Source organism: Saccopteryx leptura, chromosome 2, assembly GCF_036850995.1.
Source record: "Saccopteryx leptura isolate mSacLep1 chromosome 2, mSacLep1_pri_phased_curated, whole genome shotgun sequence".
NCBI classification, from domain to species: Eukaryota; Metazoa; Chordata; class Mammalia; order Chiroptera; family Emballonuridae; genus Saccopteryx; species Saccopteryx leptura.
In genome coordinates, this window is record NC_089504.1 from 302437838 (window position 1) to 302455861 (window position 18024).

Consider the following 18024-nt stretch of genomic DNA (forward strand, 5'->3'; position numbering starts at 1 on the left):
TTCAAAAATCTCTCTAAATTAGGTCTTTCAGACCTTAAACCAAAGAAACTCATTTTCTTTTGCAATACCACGAGGCCCCAATATAAACTAGACAATAATTCCCAATGGCCAGAAAATGGTACTTTCAATTACAATGCACTCAAAGATCTCGATAATTTTTGCCACCGGACAGGGAAGGCCTCAGAAATTCCCTATGTGCAGGCTTTCTTCTTTCTCCGATCGACCCTCCCTCTGTTCCTCTTGCTCGACCTACAAAATACTTTTAGCAAGAACCCCTGCTCCCCCGTCCTCTTCCAACACTCTTTTAAGCTCTGATCTTTTTGACCCCTCTGACCACGTGGCGCCACCACCAGCACCTCAACCTCCTCCCCCATATAACCCCGACATAGAGCCCCAAAACCACTTCCCCAACTTCCCCCTCCCCTCCACTTTGCCCTCCTAACCTCTGCCCTCGACCTCGTGATTAGCCCCATCCACAACCCTCCTCTCAAACCCCACACCTGGCTGGTCGCTATCCCCTATGTGAGGTGGCGGGGGCAGAAGGCATCTTTGAGTCTCCATCCCTTTCTCTCTAACTGATTTATCCCAAATTGAATGCCATTTAGGCTCCTTTTCCTACAACCCAGACACTTACATAAAAGAATTCAAATACCTTACACAAACCAATGACCTTACATGGCATGATCTCTGCATAATCCTAACCTCTTCCCTCACTCCCTCCAATAAAGACTGAGTCTAGACTACTGCCCAGCAAATCGCAGATGAGCCCCATACTAGAAATAATGCCAATCCCATAGGTACCACCACAGTTCCTAACACAGACCCTAATTGGAGCTACCAAACAGACCACCAAAATTGAACAGCTAGAAACCTAATGATTGATTACCTCCTCCAAGCATTAAACAAATTAGCAAATAAGGCTGTTAACTATGTGAAAAAATCAAGAAAATTGTCCAGTGCCCCCAAGAAAACCCTGGAGAATTCCTTGAACGCCTATCCCAGGCCCTCCAAAAATATTTTAGAGTAGACCCAACAACCCTGGCCAGCATGGTTCTCTTACACGCCCACTTCATATCTTAATCCACCCCAGACATTTGGAAAAAAATTAAAAAGCTGGAGGATGAGCCAGAAACACCCCAAAGGGATCTCCTAAATCTTGTGTTTAAAGTATTTCATAACCAGGAGGAACAGGAAAGGGAGGACCTGGAGAGGAGAGATCAGGAAAACTACCTTACGCTAGCAAAAGCCCTCCGGGGACACCCTCCAGTGGGCTCAAAAACCCTTCAAAAGGGGCATTCTGGAACTTCTTCAGACCCACCGGGGCCCTGCTTTAAATGCAGACAGCATGGCCACTGGGCTAAGCAGTGCCCTAATCCCTGACCTCCTCCAGGTCCCTGCCCTCACTGTCACCTTGAGGGACATTGGGGGGTAGATTGTCCCAGCTGCCAAAGGGGGACTGGAACAAACCTCCCCATAACAAATCCCATGCCCTGATCTCTGATAGATTTTCTTGGACTGGCGATTTAGGATTGAAGGGGCCCTGGGCAGCTGGCCCCGGTACTCATCACACACCGCAAACCCAAGGTAAAACTTTGAATGGCAGGTAAGCCTATCTCCTTTCCTGTAGACACCAGGGCCACCTGTTCCATCCTCCCTGAATTTTCTGGGCCTCTCATCACCTCCAACAAAACAATCATTGGAGTCTCAGGAATTAAAACCAATCCTTAATAACTCAACACCTCCTGTGCACTATAGAGGACATCCAATTCACTCACCGCTTCTTACTCATCTCACAATGTCCTACCCCACTACTAGGTAGAGATATCCTCTCCAAATTTCGAACAACCCTAACTTTGACTATTACCACATAACAATTCCTCAGCCAACATTCTTCTTTAGCTGGCAGCAGAAACAGACTCAGTCACAAAACCCTCTTCCACTTCCCTCAGAGGAGGTAAATCCCATCATTTGGGACACCTCCTAACCCTCACTTGCCAAACATCACACTCCCATCCTTATTCATCTCAGAATCCCAACACCTACCCTTTTATTCCCCAATACCCCATTTCTCTAACCCATCAAAGGGTCTCAAACCCTAATCTTAAAATTCCTCCAGGTGGGATTACTAAAACCAACCAATTTCCCTTTCAATACTCCCATACTCCCTGTTCTAAAACCCAATGGCTCCTATCGCTTAATACAAGACCTCGGGGCTGTTAAATCAGCAGTATTACCCATTACCCCAGTCTTTCCAAACCCATACACCATTTTATCCTCATCTTCCTTATCCCCTCCTCATCTTCCTTCTTCACAGTACTAGATCTTAAAGATGCTTTCTTCACCATTCCTCTAGATCCACAATGTCAAAATCTCTTTGCCTTTACATGGACTGATCCTGATATTATGCATGCCCAAAACTGACTTGGACTGTTCTGCCCCAAGGGTTCAGAGATAGTCCTCATCTCTTTGGCCAAGCTTTAGCTGCAGATATCCAACTACTTCCTCTACCCCACTGTTCCTTCATCCAAACATCGATGACCTCCTGCTTTGCAGCCCTACCCTCAAACAATCTCTACTCTATCCCTGGCTCACTACCCCTTCCACATGGTTGCAATGCTCAAAGCAGGCCTCTGATCAGGTCTCCCCCCTAGTTGGGGCTGCACTTTCTTCCACCTTGACCATCTGGAGTTCAGAGACGGATGGATGAAACCGACCTCTTGTCCATCTATTCTCTATTCACCTCTCAGCTTGTCTCATTCAATCAGTGGCTTTTTATATGTGTGGGACCAACACCTATATGTGCCTCCCAACTAATTGGATGGGAACCTGTACCCTAGTCTATCTCACTCCAAATAGCAACATAATCCCACCCTATGAGCCTCTCCCAGTTCCTAGTACTCTACCCATCAATCAAAGGACCAGATGAGCCATACAGGTATCCCTCTTCTTATTGCCTTAGGAATCTCTACAGGAGTAGGTCTGGGGCTGGGGGACTGGCCACTTCCTGTCTTAGTTCCTCTCTCTCTCTCTTTGAAGACCTCCAAAACTCCCTAGAAGAAACTGCCTCCACTCTAGTAAGACTCTAAGATCAACTTGATTCCCTAGCTGCTATCACACTACAAAATTGCCAAGGCCTTGATCTCTTAATGGCATAAAAAAGGAGGTATTTGTGTCTTTCTAGGAGAAGAGTGCTGCTTCTACCTCAACCAGTCAGGGCTCATTAGAGATGCGGCAACCAAATTGAAGGAACGAGCTCAACGAAACCGTGAAAAACAAGCCGAATCTTGGAATCAGTGGCTCCGCACAAACTAAGTGTCTTGGCTACTACCATTTATTGGTCCACTCACTCTCATATTTGTCATTTTAGCTTTTGGGCCCTGTCTCCTATGCCTATTTTTTAGCTTCTTACAGAACCGCATGCAGGCCTTCACCAACCAGAAAATTGGAGAAATCTACCTAGCTCTACACACCAACCCTGACACCTACACTTGCCGGGCAGAAAAATCCGAGCCCCTATGACTATGCCCCTAAACAGCAGGAAGAAGTTACAGAAGAAAGACCACTGCCCCTATATAACCCTACCCTGCCTTCTGCCTTCTCATTTTTTTATATATATTATACAAGAGTTGAGAATAATAGGTTTCAGTTCTTCAGGCTACAAACATAAATTTCATTTCTTTAAGTTTCGATTTATCTTTCCCCGCCATTTTGTATATTCCAACCTGTTGTTCTACTCAATCACCTTTTGGCATCTACTTCGATATAAGGTAATAATCCATACTAAGCTAAAACTTCTGCATAACTGCCTAACTACTCCTACCAATGATAGGCCACCCCATTTCCTTCTTCCTCCCCTAAATGCCTTTAAAATTACTGTATCAACCACAAACTGGGCTGCTCTCCCTTACGAGACAGCCTGGCAGATTTTCTCTCAATAAAGCCTGTTACACTGCTCTTTTGGACTCTGATTGATTCTATCAAGCATAAAGGTTAGAACTGATACTGCAGCGTAACAGAATAAGATCTGGGACACAATTCTAGAATACAGAGGAAAAAGTTCAAAAGATAAAACAAAGAAGAGAAAACATAACAGATGAGTGAAACAGAAAATGGAAATGCAATGTAAGCGTTATTGACAGGTATAAAGAAGAGTTTTTGAATAACAGGAAATGAACAATAAAAATATAATTCAAACACATTTTTGTGGAGTGAAAGAATTGTGTATCAAAAAGGTCAAGCACAGTCTGCACAATCTCATCAGAAACTATACTGGCACATCTTATCAAAAATACTTAATTTTCAGGTTAAAAATTGGAATCATTTATTGATTGAGAAAACACATACAGTATTCTCTTTTCCAAAAACACATCTTAAGCCAATAGAGATGCATCTACATACATGTACAAAGTTTGTGTCTTAAGAATTTTATACCTACTCAAGTTATCTTTCAGAAGTCAAGAAACAGGTAATCTTTAATATGAAGAAGCTTTGGAAATACACCAATCACATATTTTTTAAAAGGTATTTGAAGACTTTTTCCAGACATCTAACACCAAAATGAAGAGCTTAAAATGCAGATAATATAATTAGAAAGATTTTTTATTAACACTATTATGGAAAAAGATAATAGCAAACTGTCTATCTAGCCAGCTAGATGTATAATAGGTTGTAATAGGAAATCATAGAAAATGTAAAGCATCAACAAAACAACAGAAGAGACAGTGGGTATCATTTTTATGGCCTTTTCACTCTGTTCCTTCCTGTCCGTAAAGGTGTGCATAGGAGACCCAGATAGTTTGTCGTGCTATCAGTAAAGCCCATCTTCCTAGCCCACCATTGCAAACTCACTGAAAGACCAACCCCATGAGTCTCTCATTTGTACTTATCTCTACATCCCCCATAGAAACTATCAGGATTAACTATATCATGCCTTATTTTCTTATTCACATTAGCCACCACATGATTCCCTAACTTCCCAGTTTATCCCTTTATTAGAAAAGGAACACCTGAGAAAGTAAAACATTGATCTTATAAGCTCCAATTGTGTCTAGTGGTACTAGACCTTATTAGGTCCAATGTCCTATTACTATAACACATGTTTTATAGTGCTTGCTTTACTTTCCTTAAATGAAATTTATACGCAATTTAACCTACATGTATGCATATACTATCATACTGGAGTAATATAAAGGGAAAAACATAAGGGCAATTATTTGCAATAATATATGTGTGTTTTAATGTTCAAGCATGACAACACAACGAAGGGACAGATGTTTCCAGTGACATATGGAGTCATTATAGTTGCAAAGGCGAACAGATACAGGTATGTTTTATTACAACTCAGCTATAGAGCTGGTGCAGATGATAATGTGATTTTCCAAAATCTTGATTAACTCCTGGTAAATGTCCAAACAGAATACAATAAAGTTAAATGGTAGTTCCCATTCCTAGGAAAGTTAGTGTTAATTAAAATTGTGTAGAAAATAAATTGATATGTAAAATGGAGGTCGGATCTAGGTGAACACAATTATGAGCAGTTTTTTCATCGACATTAATGTTCAGTGGGATATTCCAAGTTCATCTGTTGGTGTTGTGTAATAATAAAAAAGCTTAATTTTGATTGTACCATTCATTGCAGGATATCTATTGATAGCAACTTTAACACCCTTTCACTAATTGTTGCCACCTCAAACATTGTGACAGAAAAAAACATACCCACACATTTCCAAAATAACCCCTAGGGGGCAGTACTCTCTTTGTTGAGAAATTTTGATTTAAAATTGGCCTAAATTTATCACAACTAGGAAGGATTAGGTAAGCTCTAACTTTGGCTTTACATGAAAGTGTATAAAAACATATCAGCACTAATAGAAAGCAGACTGAGATGTTCCTAGAAAAAAAAAGTTAACTAACTGAAGATTTGTACTCCTACTTTTAGTATGTTTAAATTCAATTCTCAGAATCAGTTCTTGTTTTGAAGTTGAACAAGAATTTCTGCACTAAAAATGATTATCCTTATATTCTCTAAAAGCTGACCTTTATCAAAATTTTGCAGCAATTATGATAGGATTTATTATAACACTTATAAGGGAAAGAAAGGGTATTTTGCTTGTAAATGCAGTGCCTTTGTTTTATAAAACTAAATTGTGATTAAATAAGTACATGTGTTTTACATCACATAAAACAACAGAAAAATTGTTTGATGATCCAAATGATTCCCTGATTTTAAGAGCAAGTAATAGATAATAGTAGTAGTTGTAAAATAATATGGAATGTAAATGCTAATTATAGTAAGTGACTAGTATGGAATAAAATTAATTGGGAAAACATTTTTATATAGGAGATTCTAATACTAAACTGATAAGTATAGAATGTCAGAAAACATAAGATAATAGTTGAAAAGAGTTAATGGACTGTGAAGAGACAGAAAGGTAGAAAATAGTCAATGAGGTTACACGGTTGTAGAATAAAACAATTCTTTCATTACTGAAAGCTAAGGAGTAGGTGGAATTCAGTTAAATCTCTTTTTGAAAAGTCAACTTTTCCTTTACTTTGATATTTTTTATTTATTTTAGCAGGGCATCTAAAAAGCAGTCTTCGTCATACAAACTAGACTTATTGAGCAATTTGACATTTTAACTGAGGGCATTGAGCCCAGTCTTAACTTTTACACTCTAATTTCCTATTTGACAGCAACATTTTGAACATGTCTATTTCTCTAGAAATTTTTTGATGTATAGCAGATATTATCTGATTATTGAAGCACAATTCAAGACACAGATCTAGAACCCAGTGAAGCTGTTTGTTCTCAGAAACACCAATGATTCAGTTTTGGAATCTTGGATAAGGAACAGGCAGTTAAATAGCTAGCTGCTAAAATTCTTGTTATGGGCTTTACATAGCCAAAATTTGTGGTTTTGCTAACTTGCAATTTTTAAGTCCAATTATTCACTTTCTGCACTTATTCAAGTTCCCAATAAAATAAATGTTTGGCTATGCTAATACTATAAATATACATATATGTGTGTATGTTTGTATGTATATGTGTACATATATATGTGCATGTATGTGTATGGTATACTCACACACATGCATATATATACATACTTTATATGTATGTGCATGCATATATAGTGAATATGAGTTAAATTTAGTAAGAAAAATAACATACAGAGATTTCTGGTTCGATTCCTAGTCAGATCACATAAAAGAACAGCTCAATGTTCCTGTCTCTCTCTCTTCCTCTCTTGATGAAATCAATAAATAAAAATTAAAAAAAAGAAAAATTAACATACATCTATATATTAGGTTAATAAAATACCTTCTACTGATATTGTAAACCTTAAAATATTTCAGTGGATTGCTAGTTTGGAATAATGTCAACCAAAGGAATATAAAAGAAGGGGTTACATACCAAAACTCCATTTATGCCCCAATTTCAAATCAATTACATCAACTCATGGCAAAGCTTTTTAAAACTGAAAGTACAATTTTAAAAAGGGTGGAAATCATGTCAAATTTCAAACAACCTTGTCACTTCAAGGACAAAATTAATTATTGTCTATATTATCTATATTGTCCCAGCAGATTTGGTGGTCTTCCCTTTAAATTGGACACCTGCTTTCCTTCTGGCCACCCTAACTTCTCACACTCATCCCATAACCCTGCCATGGATCATGTTATTGTTTAAAAGCATTGTGATTTTTAAAAGGGTGTGTGTGGGGGTCACGGTTAAGCCATTGTCAGTTGTTATTATAATTACAGTGATTGTTATCTAGTGAAAGCTTTTTTGGCAGATTTCCACCCAAAGGCTAAAACTTGTATCCATTTTTATTTTCATTAAGCTATGGGGTTTTTCATTCTGTTTGAAATGAGTCTTAAATCCAGTTTTTATTTTAAAAAATAATGTTAGCATTATTGAGTTCCATAACAGTCAAAAAGGGTTTCCAAGTTCATTCAAAAATCAATTAACTGATTGTCTTCAAGACTCTTCACAAACCAAGACATTAAATCATATATGGTGCATGTTTCTGATGTTGGCTAATAAAATAAGTACATAAAATATAATATTTTTGAACTTTTTTATGAAAGAGAAAATGTATAAAGCAATGACCTATTCGTTTGTGTTTTAAATCATGTTCTATCTTGTGGTCAGTAAATAATAGGCCTATAGTAATGGCTATGTACATAAATGAATAGAAGAACCATTTCTTCTGAGGAATTTTACTTTTGTTCTTAATTAGCTACATATAAAATGAAGTTAACAATTTTATAAGAAGGATAATTTAGGAATCAGAGTTTAAAAGGGTATGCTATCTATGATGAGACAATGTAAAAAATAATCTATTCCCTGAAAATTTTGGTTAATTTTTTTATTCTGTATTTATGTATACTGAAATAAGAGAGAAGATAATATCAATATCCTGAAAATAAGTCACTGATTATATAAGCACTTTCATCAAAATTATCTTATTAAAAGCTCAGCAAATAACTTCTTTCATATATAAATGAACAAAAGTAAAACAGACTTAAGACTACTGGGTAACAAAATAACAATTAAAAAACTAAAAATATAAATTTTTTTCTTTTTGTATATCTAGAGCTGATATATATATGCTTTCAAATTGGTTGTTTGTGTGACCTCCAATATCTTAACATGTAGTTTCCATATAATTGAAGCATATTTAGGTAGACACAAAGATATATACTTTCTTTTTTTTTTTCTTTTATTAAGTGAGAGGCAGGGAAGCAGAGATGCAGACTCCCACATGCGCCTTGACCAGGATCCACCTGGCAAGCCCCCTATGAAGCAATGCTCTGCGCATCTGGGGCATTGCTCTGTTGCTCCACAACCAAGCTATTTTACCACATGAGGCAAGGCCATGAAGCCATCCTCAGTGCCCAGGGCCAACTTGCTCAAAACATTCAAGCCATGGTTGCAGAAGGAGAAGAGAGAGAGTGAGAGAGAAAAGAGGTAAGGGGAGAGGTGGAGAAGCAGATGGTTATTTCTTCTGTGTGCCCTGACCAGGAATTGAACCCAGGATTTCTACATGCCGGGCCGATACTCTACCTCTGAGCCAACTAGCCAGGGCTGCATATATACTTTCAAATGTTTATTTAAGAAGTAGTTATAAGGGAAATGCACATCAAAACCACAATGAGATGCCACCTCACACCTGTTAGAATAGCTATTATTAATGAGACAGGAAATGACAAGTGTTAAAAAGGTGGGAAAGAAAAAGGAACCCTCATTCACTGCTGATGAGAATGTAAATTGGTGCAGCCTATATGAAAAACAGTATGAAGATTGCTCAAAACATTTAGACTAGAACTTCCACATGACCCAGCAATCCCTCTTCTGGGTATCTAACTAAAAATTTTGAGAACACTTATTTGTAAAGTGCACCCCTATGTTTATTGCAGCATTATTTACGGTGGCCAAGACATGAAAACTACCTAAGCGTTTTTTGATGGATAATTGGAGAAAGAAGATGTGGTCCTTAAATACAGTGGAATACTACTCAACCATAGAAGATGAAATATTTCCATTTGTGGCAACATGGATAGCTCTGGAGCGTATCACGCTGAGTGAAATGATTCAGAAAGGAAGGGTCCAGAACTGTATGGTTTCACTCATATGTGGAATATAAAACAAAAAGCAACAAATGAACAAACAAGACAATTTCATAGACACAAACAAAAGCATGGTGTTTACCAGAAGGAAAGGAAGTTGCAGGAGGACTGAGGGCAAAGGGGTCAAATACCGTATACGGCACGGATGGAGGCCATGGATGCTGAGCACACAATGGAGTATACAGATATTGTAGTATAAAATTGTACACCTGAAATTCATATAATGTCATTGACCAATGTTACCCCACTCCATTTTTTAAAGTTTATTTAAGAAGTGTGCAATAGTTCAAAAACTGAGGCAAGTTTCTTCACCTTTTAGCCTAAGACTCAGTTTCCTTATCTGCAAAATGGTACTCATATAAATTAAACTGGTGAGATTGTTGTGATGCTTTCACAAGACAGCACAAATATCCAAGAGTTAAGGAGCATAATAGTTATGCCCAAACTGTGTCAAGCATTGGTGTGATAGCATTCAACCCATAGGATGACAGGTGTTTATCCCTAGTTCTAGGAAGCCAAGTGAAAGGTGTTTTTTTTAAAGATTCTATCAAGGCGAGTCATTACTGAAACACTTGCTAATACATTAGAAGAGTACAGACTTTCGTAAGTAATTGATGTTTAGGTTTTTTAAAATTAAATCTATTTCATAGTCTATCTTTTACTTGTAAAATGAAAAAAAGTAATCAAATCTTTAACTATTAAGCAGTTGCAAGAACCAAAGGGAAAGCTTTACATGTAGCCACTGCACCAACTCCAAGTGGCAGACATTTGGGTTATATTGGCAATATTTGAAACATGAGCTTGTCTGTATATTTAATAAAGTACAAGGATTTTATAGTACAGTGGCTTAGTGTTACTATATTTGGTTTGATTGTGATATAAACTACATATATAGATTTCAAAAATACATTTTCTGAGTAGAAACACAAAAATATAAGCCACATGCAGCATTACGATGTTGCTTGCAAAATAATCTCCATGTATATGAAATTTTCTTGCTTACATTCCAGAAAAAGACACTACCATCTAAATTCAGCTGTGCCACCTGACCTGGTAGCAGTGATGTTTGGAGTTTAAGAAGGTGGAATGGTAAGAAGGACGTTTCCTTTCAGAAATGTAAGGTTTATTTTATTAAAAAATGAATTTGTTGAATTAATTAAACAAGGAGACCTTTAGACTAATGTGGCTGTAATGCTGGCCACCATAAACAAATCAAAACATAAGCCTCCTAAGCCTCAAGGTTACAAAATCAAAAGCTAAGGACAAATAGCCAATCAAATAATTTCCCTTCTTTGCTTCTGTACTTTTTCTATGTAGGTCTTCCCTCTGGCTCCTCTGTTGACAGAGTTCTATTAGCACTTCCACTTTGGTCCTGCACATTTGGTTGAATATTTGCACAAATAAACTAAAAAATTTTAATATTGCCTATGTTTATTTCTTTTAGCGAGAGAGACAGAGAGAGAAAGAGAGACAAGGATGAGAAGTATCAAGTTGTAGTTGCATCACTTTAGTTGTTCACTGATTGCTTTCTCATATGTGCTTTGACTATAGGGTGGGGGACTCTAGCTGAGCCAGTGACTCCTTGCTCAAGCCAATGACCATGGGATCATGTCTATGATTCCATGCTCAAGCCAGTGACCTTGGGGTTTGAACCTGGGACCTCAGTGTCCCAGGCCGATACTCTATCTACTCTGCTACCACTTGGTCAGGCTCTTAGTTTACTTTTTTTTTTTTTTGTATTTTTCTGAAGTGAGAAGTGGGGAGACAGAGAGACAGACTCTCGCATGCATCCGACTGGGATCCACCTGGCAAGCCCACCAGTGAGTGATGTTCTGCCCCTCTGGGTCATTGCTTCACTGCAACTGTAGCCATTTTAGCACCTGAGGTGGAGGCCATGAAGCCATTCTCAGTGCCCAGGCCAACTTTGCTCCAATGGAGCCTTGGCTGCAGGAGGGAAAGAAAGAGATAGAGAGAAAGGAGAGGGGGAGGGGTGGAGAAGCAGATGGGCACTTCTCCTGTGTGCCTCGGCTGAGAATCAAACCCAGGACTTCCACATGCCGGGTGGATGCTTTACCGCTGAGCCAACCAGCCAGGGCTCTTAATTTACTTTTAACAGATCTATAAACTGGTATTAGGAGACAGACCCATTTGTGGACTATTAACAGCTCCATGTTTAGGCTTTTCTACTCCAGTCAAATGTGAAATTTTATAATTTTAACAGAAAATACTGAAGGCAAAATAGGAATGCCTTCAGAGGGAAGGATGGGGGGTTGTCCTGGGGACAAGGTACGTGAACTGAGAAGAGAATTAAATCAAAGCCCAGTTGAGAGGCATGCACACCACAGGCAGGCCCACACATTTTGTTTGTTGAAAAATTTGGAGTGGGGTCAGTTTTTCCTCTTTCAACATGAGGTGTAAGGAGAAGCATTCTGTTGAATAAAGAAAAGATTCAGAGTAAGGACACATAGATGACAATGGGACCTGCAATAGTTATAAGGGAGATATGAGTGTCAGACATCTGGGTTGTGGGCCGCCCCTGCAATGCAGTGAGACTGTCCAGACTATCACGGCTTCCTGGGTGAGTGGCAGTTTCTTTGATAAGAGGGTGTATAGCCCAAGAGACGTTCAAAGTGCTCCAATAGTGGCCAGACTTTTATCTGCAACCTCAAGTTGTCTTACTGATATATATAACACAGAGATACAGACAATAGGACAGCAAATCCCAGAGGGAAGTGAGGAGGGAGTTGGGGGAGTGGCGCACAGGGGGTGGAATAGGGGGCACGGGGGTGGGGGTGTTATACTCAGTGGGACACTTGAATCCAGGTTAACACAATAAATTAAAATTAATAAAAAATTAAAAAACAAAACTAAATAAAAAAGTAGCATGAATATAAATTTTTTTAAAACAAGAAAGTAAGATTTTTTTTATAAGCAACACACAAGCCAGAAAATATGATAAAGAAACTTCCTCTCTGGTTTCATTTGTGTGATGGACTGAATTGTGTTCTCCCCCAAAATTGTATTTTGAAAGTCTAACCTCCAGTGTCTCAGAATGTAATGGTGTTGGAGACAGGGACTGGAAGAGGTGATTAAGTTAAAGAGTGTCCCTTAGAATGGGCCCTAATTCAATCTGACTGGTGTCTTTTATAAGAAGAGGAAATGTGGACAGAGAGGCACAACGACAAACACACACAGAAGAAAGCCAGTGGGAGGGCACAGTCAGAAGGTGCCATCTGCAAACCAAGGAGAGACTGCAGACAAAATCCAACCTGCTGACACCTTGACTTCGCACTTCTAATCTCCAGAAACATGAGAAAATAACTTTCTGTTGTTTACCACCTGCTATGTGATGTTCTGTTACGACAGTTCTCAAAATAATATAGTCAGTAACAAAAATGCATAGAAAAATCTCTGTAAATATAACAGGGTTTTTAAAAAATCCTCCTTATTTCTCCTTCTGTACAACTATATTATTTCAAAATTATAATATAAATAGAAACATTTCATAAACTTTAGAGATTGGGTCTTTTCACTCAGGATAATTCTCTAAATATATGGCTATGTTATCGTGTATAACAATAGTGTATTCTTTTTTGTTGTTGTGTAATATGCCATATATGGATACTGAACAGTTTGTTTAACCCTTTATTATTGGAGGATATTTGAGCTGCTTCCAGTTTGTAACTATCGCAAATAAAACCACTATTAACATTTATGTAATGGTTTTTGTGCAGATTTGTAAGTTTTTATTTCTCTGGAAAAAAAATGTCCAAGAGTGTGATTGCTGAGTCATACAATAAGTATTTTTACTATTATAAGTGCTACAATGTTTTCCAGCATGGCTGTTTAGCTTTACATTCCCACAAGCAATGTGTGAAGGGTCCCAGTTTCTCTGCATCAGGAAACAGATAACCCATGTGCTACATAAGTTTCCAGATAAGATTAAGAGGAAATAATAGATATTTCTGCCATGGCTGATTTCAAACTACCACATGACTTCATTAAAAGCCAAATTGGGAAGATATAGAGATAATGATTCTCACAAGCTGGCCCAAGCCAGTTCCAGCACCCAGCTGCACAGAATCATACACGTATGTGTGCATGCGTACGCACACACACACATCCTAGATTTATCTCTCATGAATACAGATAGAAAATTAAATAAAATGATGGCATGAATTTAAAAAGATGGTGACATAATTAAATCCAGAGACAGTACAAAATAAAAAGTACAGCATAGTACAATCTGGAAAATAAAAAATTTATGTTAATGTACATATAGTATTTATAGAATAAAAGACATTGAAAGCACCAAAATGTTAATGATGTGTTATTTCTGGGTAGTTGGATGATGATTGATACTAGTTTTCCTGATTGTGTTTTTCTCAGTATTCCAAATTGTTTTCAATGCACATTTCTTTTTCTTTTAAGTAGAAATAAACCAGAGATACACAAGAGGAGAGTAACTGCCTAGAGATAGGAATGAAAAGCAAGAAAGGCCTGCAGATAGTGGCTTGTGTGAGAGAAACAATCACAATTTGAAAAGGCTACAGAGGAGTGCATATTGCCATGGGAGGGCCAGATGTCCGTTGAAGAAGAAACATGAAGGGCACTTCAAGAGAATTGGAAGAGGTGACAGAGAAATTTGCCAATGTCTGGTTGTGAGTTCCAGAGTATCCCCTTCAGAATGTATTTCAAGGGGAAGGATGGGAGATGGGTTCAGAATAAGGAATATACAGAGCTTTATGGGCTTGGATTTCTGGGTATGAGACAAGCTCAGGAGTCTCAGCCTTCTCTCTTAAACTTGTTAAGGTGAATAAGGTAAACAAGAATAAATAGCTTGAAGAGATTAATTCTTAAAGGCAGGCAGGCAGATGGGATGGAGAGGATGTGAATGTTGGGGCGGAATAAGGATCTGAAGTTGAGTGAGTGGAGCTATCAAAGAAGATGAGCAGGTCAGAAGTGGGGCAGAGTAACTAGGAGCATTTAGAATTTAGAGAAACTGTATTTTGAGCTAGAAATTATTAGTGTTGGCTTAAGGGTCAGTCCTACTGTAACCTTTTCAGGATGGGCATTTGATACCAACACAAAATACTGGTATAAATACACTTGATTATAAATGTATGAATAATAAAACAATAATTCATGAACTAATGTTTAATGAAATGCTTAATTATAATTTCCTTTGTGAAAAAAATATTTAATTGTAAAGATTGAACTAATTGGAAAGTATGTAGAAAAGTATGATATATTTACATTTATTACCATCTGAAATTAATAAACATTAACATTTTAAAGCATTTGACTCAGATAATTTTTTAAGTAAGAAAACTCAACAATACTATATACATTTTCCCAGACCTATTTCTCTACTTTTCTAGAGGCAATCTCTGATGTTTCTTTAGTCTATACATATGTTCTATATACATTTTAACATAGGTTTATATTAATGAAAGCATGTCATATTATTTTGTGTTTTAAAATTTTGCATACATTTTATCATAACAATCATATTATCTTTACCTGCTAATATAAAGTTAACTTCTTTTCATTACACTTGAAAGACCTATCCCATCACATAACTATATCAGGGATGAATTATTCATTTATCTGTAGATAACATTTTGATTGCTTTTAGTTTAAAAATTCCAACAATGTCACAGTGAATATTTCTGAATACGTCTCCTTGAATACATATGCAAAAATTTCTCAAGGGTGCATACTTAGAAGAGGACTTGCTGCATTGTAAGGCATGAGTACTTACAACCTATTAACTATTGCAAAATTGCTCTTCAAAGACATTATATCAATTTTCACTCCAATGAATAAAGTTTGAGAATAACCATTTGCCTATACTCTAGTCTACACTTGGGATTGTCAGACTAATACATTTGTCAATTTGATAAGTAAGATATATCTCATTTTTTAAATGTGCATTTCCTTGATTATTAGTAAAGCTGAACTTATTATTTGTTTATTGACTTTTCTTGAATCATCTTTTTTTATTTTTATTAATTGTAATGCAGTGACATTGATAAAGCAGGATACATATGTTCCGAGAAAACATCTCCAGATTATTTTGATATTTGATTATGTTGCATACCCCTCATCCAAAGTCAAATTGTCTTCCGTCACCTTCCATCTGGTTTTCTTTGTGCCCCTCCCTTTGCCCCACCCCCTCTCTCTCCTTCCTCGACCCCTCCTCACTCCCCCCCACACACCCCTGTTACCATCACATTCTTGTCCATGTCTCTGAGTCTCATTTTTATGTCCCATCTATGTATGGGTTCATATAGTTCTTAGTTTTTTCTGATTTACTTATTTCACTCATTATAATGTTATCAAGGTCTATCCATGTTATTGTAAATGATTTGATGTCATCATTTCTCATGGCTGAGTAGTATTCCATAGTATATATGTACCAAAGCTTTTTAATCCACTCGTTCTCTGACGGACACTTGGGCTGTTTCCAGATCTTCGCTATTGTGAACAATGCTGCCATAAACATGGGGCTGCATTTCTCCTTCTGAAACAGTTCTATGGTGTTCTTGGGGTATATTCCTAAAAGTGGGATAGCTGGGTCAAAAGGCAGTTCACTTTTCAATTTTTTGAGGAATCTCCATACTGTTTTCCACAGTGGCTACACCACTCTGCATTCCCACCAGCAGTGCAGGAGGGTTCCCTTTTCTCCAAATCCTCACCAGCACTTATTCTGTGTGGAATTCTTTTCTTGAATCATTTATTATAAGTTTCCAGTTCATATTACTTTTCCATAGATCATCTCCCTCTTATTATTTCATTATGTTTAACATACTTATATATTATATTACATATACTATACACTATATACATATAATATTCTTTTTGTCTCTATGTTTCAAATATATTTAGAGCATAGTTTCAGTTTTGTTTTTGGTATCATTTGGAAGATTTTCAATGTGATGTAATTGAATTGATTAAATTTTTCTACTTAAAATCTTTGTTTTTGTGTCTGATTTGCTTAAAGTTATTAGTAAAATACTTTAATCTGTAATATGATTATGGAAATAGCTCACACTATTATTTCTGGGAGGAGCCAGCTTGGCAATGAAGATAGACTGATCAAAATTGTATGACCAGACTCAGATAATACTCTATTTTTCAGATAGAGTATTATCAATCAAATGAGACATGTTATTAATTACAAAATACTGCTAAGTAGGCAGGGCTGTGAATGCTGAAAAAAATGAGTATTTCCCACTCACTTTGCCTTGTACATTCTTTACGTAAAGCAGTGGTAGTCAACCTGGCTCCTACCGCCCACTAGTGGGTGTTCCAGCTTTCATGGTGGGTGGTAGCAGAGCAACCAAAGTATAAATAAAAAGACAGATTTAACTATAGTAAGTTGTTTTATAAAGATTTATTCGGCTAAATATAGCGAAAATCCAACATAAAGTACTTGGTATGTAATTATTAATTATTATATGCTTTAACTTGCTGTAACTCTGCTTTATAAATTTTATAAAGTAAAGTTACTTTCTTACTTTATAAATCATCATTACTGTGGAACCGGTGGGCAGTTAGAAAATTTTACTACTAACAGAGGTACAAAAGTGGGCAGTAGGTATAAAAAGGTTGACTACCCCTGAGTGAAGGATATATTTGATTGATGAGCTTTAAAGCTATTACAGGAAATGTTTGGAGCAGATACAGAAAATAGAATCAATAGTATCTAGATAAACTGGATTCATATAAACAGATTGATTATCTTGACCTTTCACTCCAAATGCCCTAATTGTGTTATAATAAAAGTTAAACATACTTATTATAAAACAACAGGAAACAGATAACTTAGTTGAGGCAACATTATTAAAATCTCAGAGCTTGCATATAATTTGTGAGCCCAGCACTATTTTTGGCTTCTTTTAGAAATGATTCTGTTCACAGATTAAAGTCATTTTGTTGTTTCCTCTACCCCACTTTCTTGAGGACTCAATATCACCAAATTTTGCTTTTATAATAATGAGCTAAATTATTTTTAGTTTCAAAAGAATTTAAGAGTAGGTGAAGGTAATTTGGGTGTTTTAAAGTTAGTTAGATCTATGCATGAAGAAATTTATTTATAAGTTAGAATAGCCTGACTGGGTGGTGGGACAGTGGATAAAGCTTTGGCCTGGGACACTGAGGTCCCAGGTTAGAAACCCATTGAGCTCACCACCTTGAGTGTGGGGTTGCTGGCTTCAGCCCAAAGGTCACTGTCTTGAAGTCCAAGGCCACTGGCTTGAGCCCATGGTCACTGGCTTGAGCAAGGGGTCACTGGTTTGGCTGGAGCCCCCCTGTCAAGGCACATATGAGAAAGCAATCAATGAACAAATAAAGTGTTGTAATGAAGAATTGTTGCTTCTCATCTCT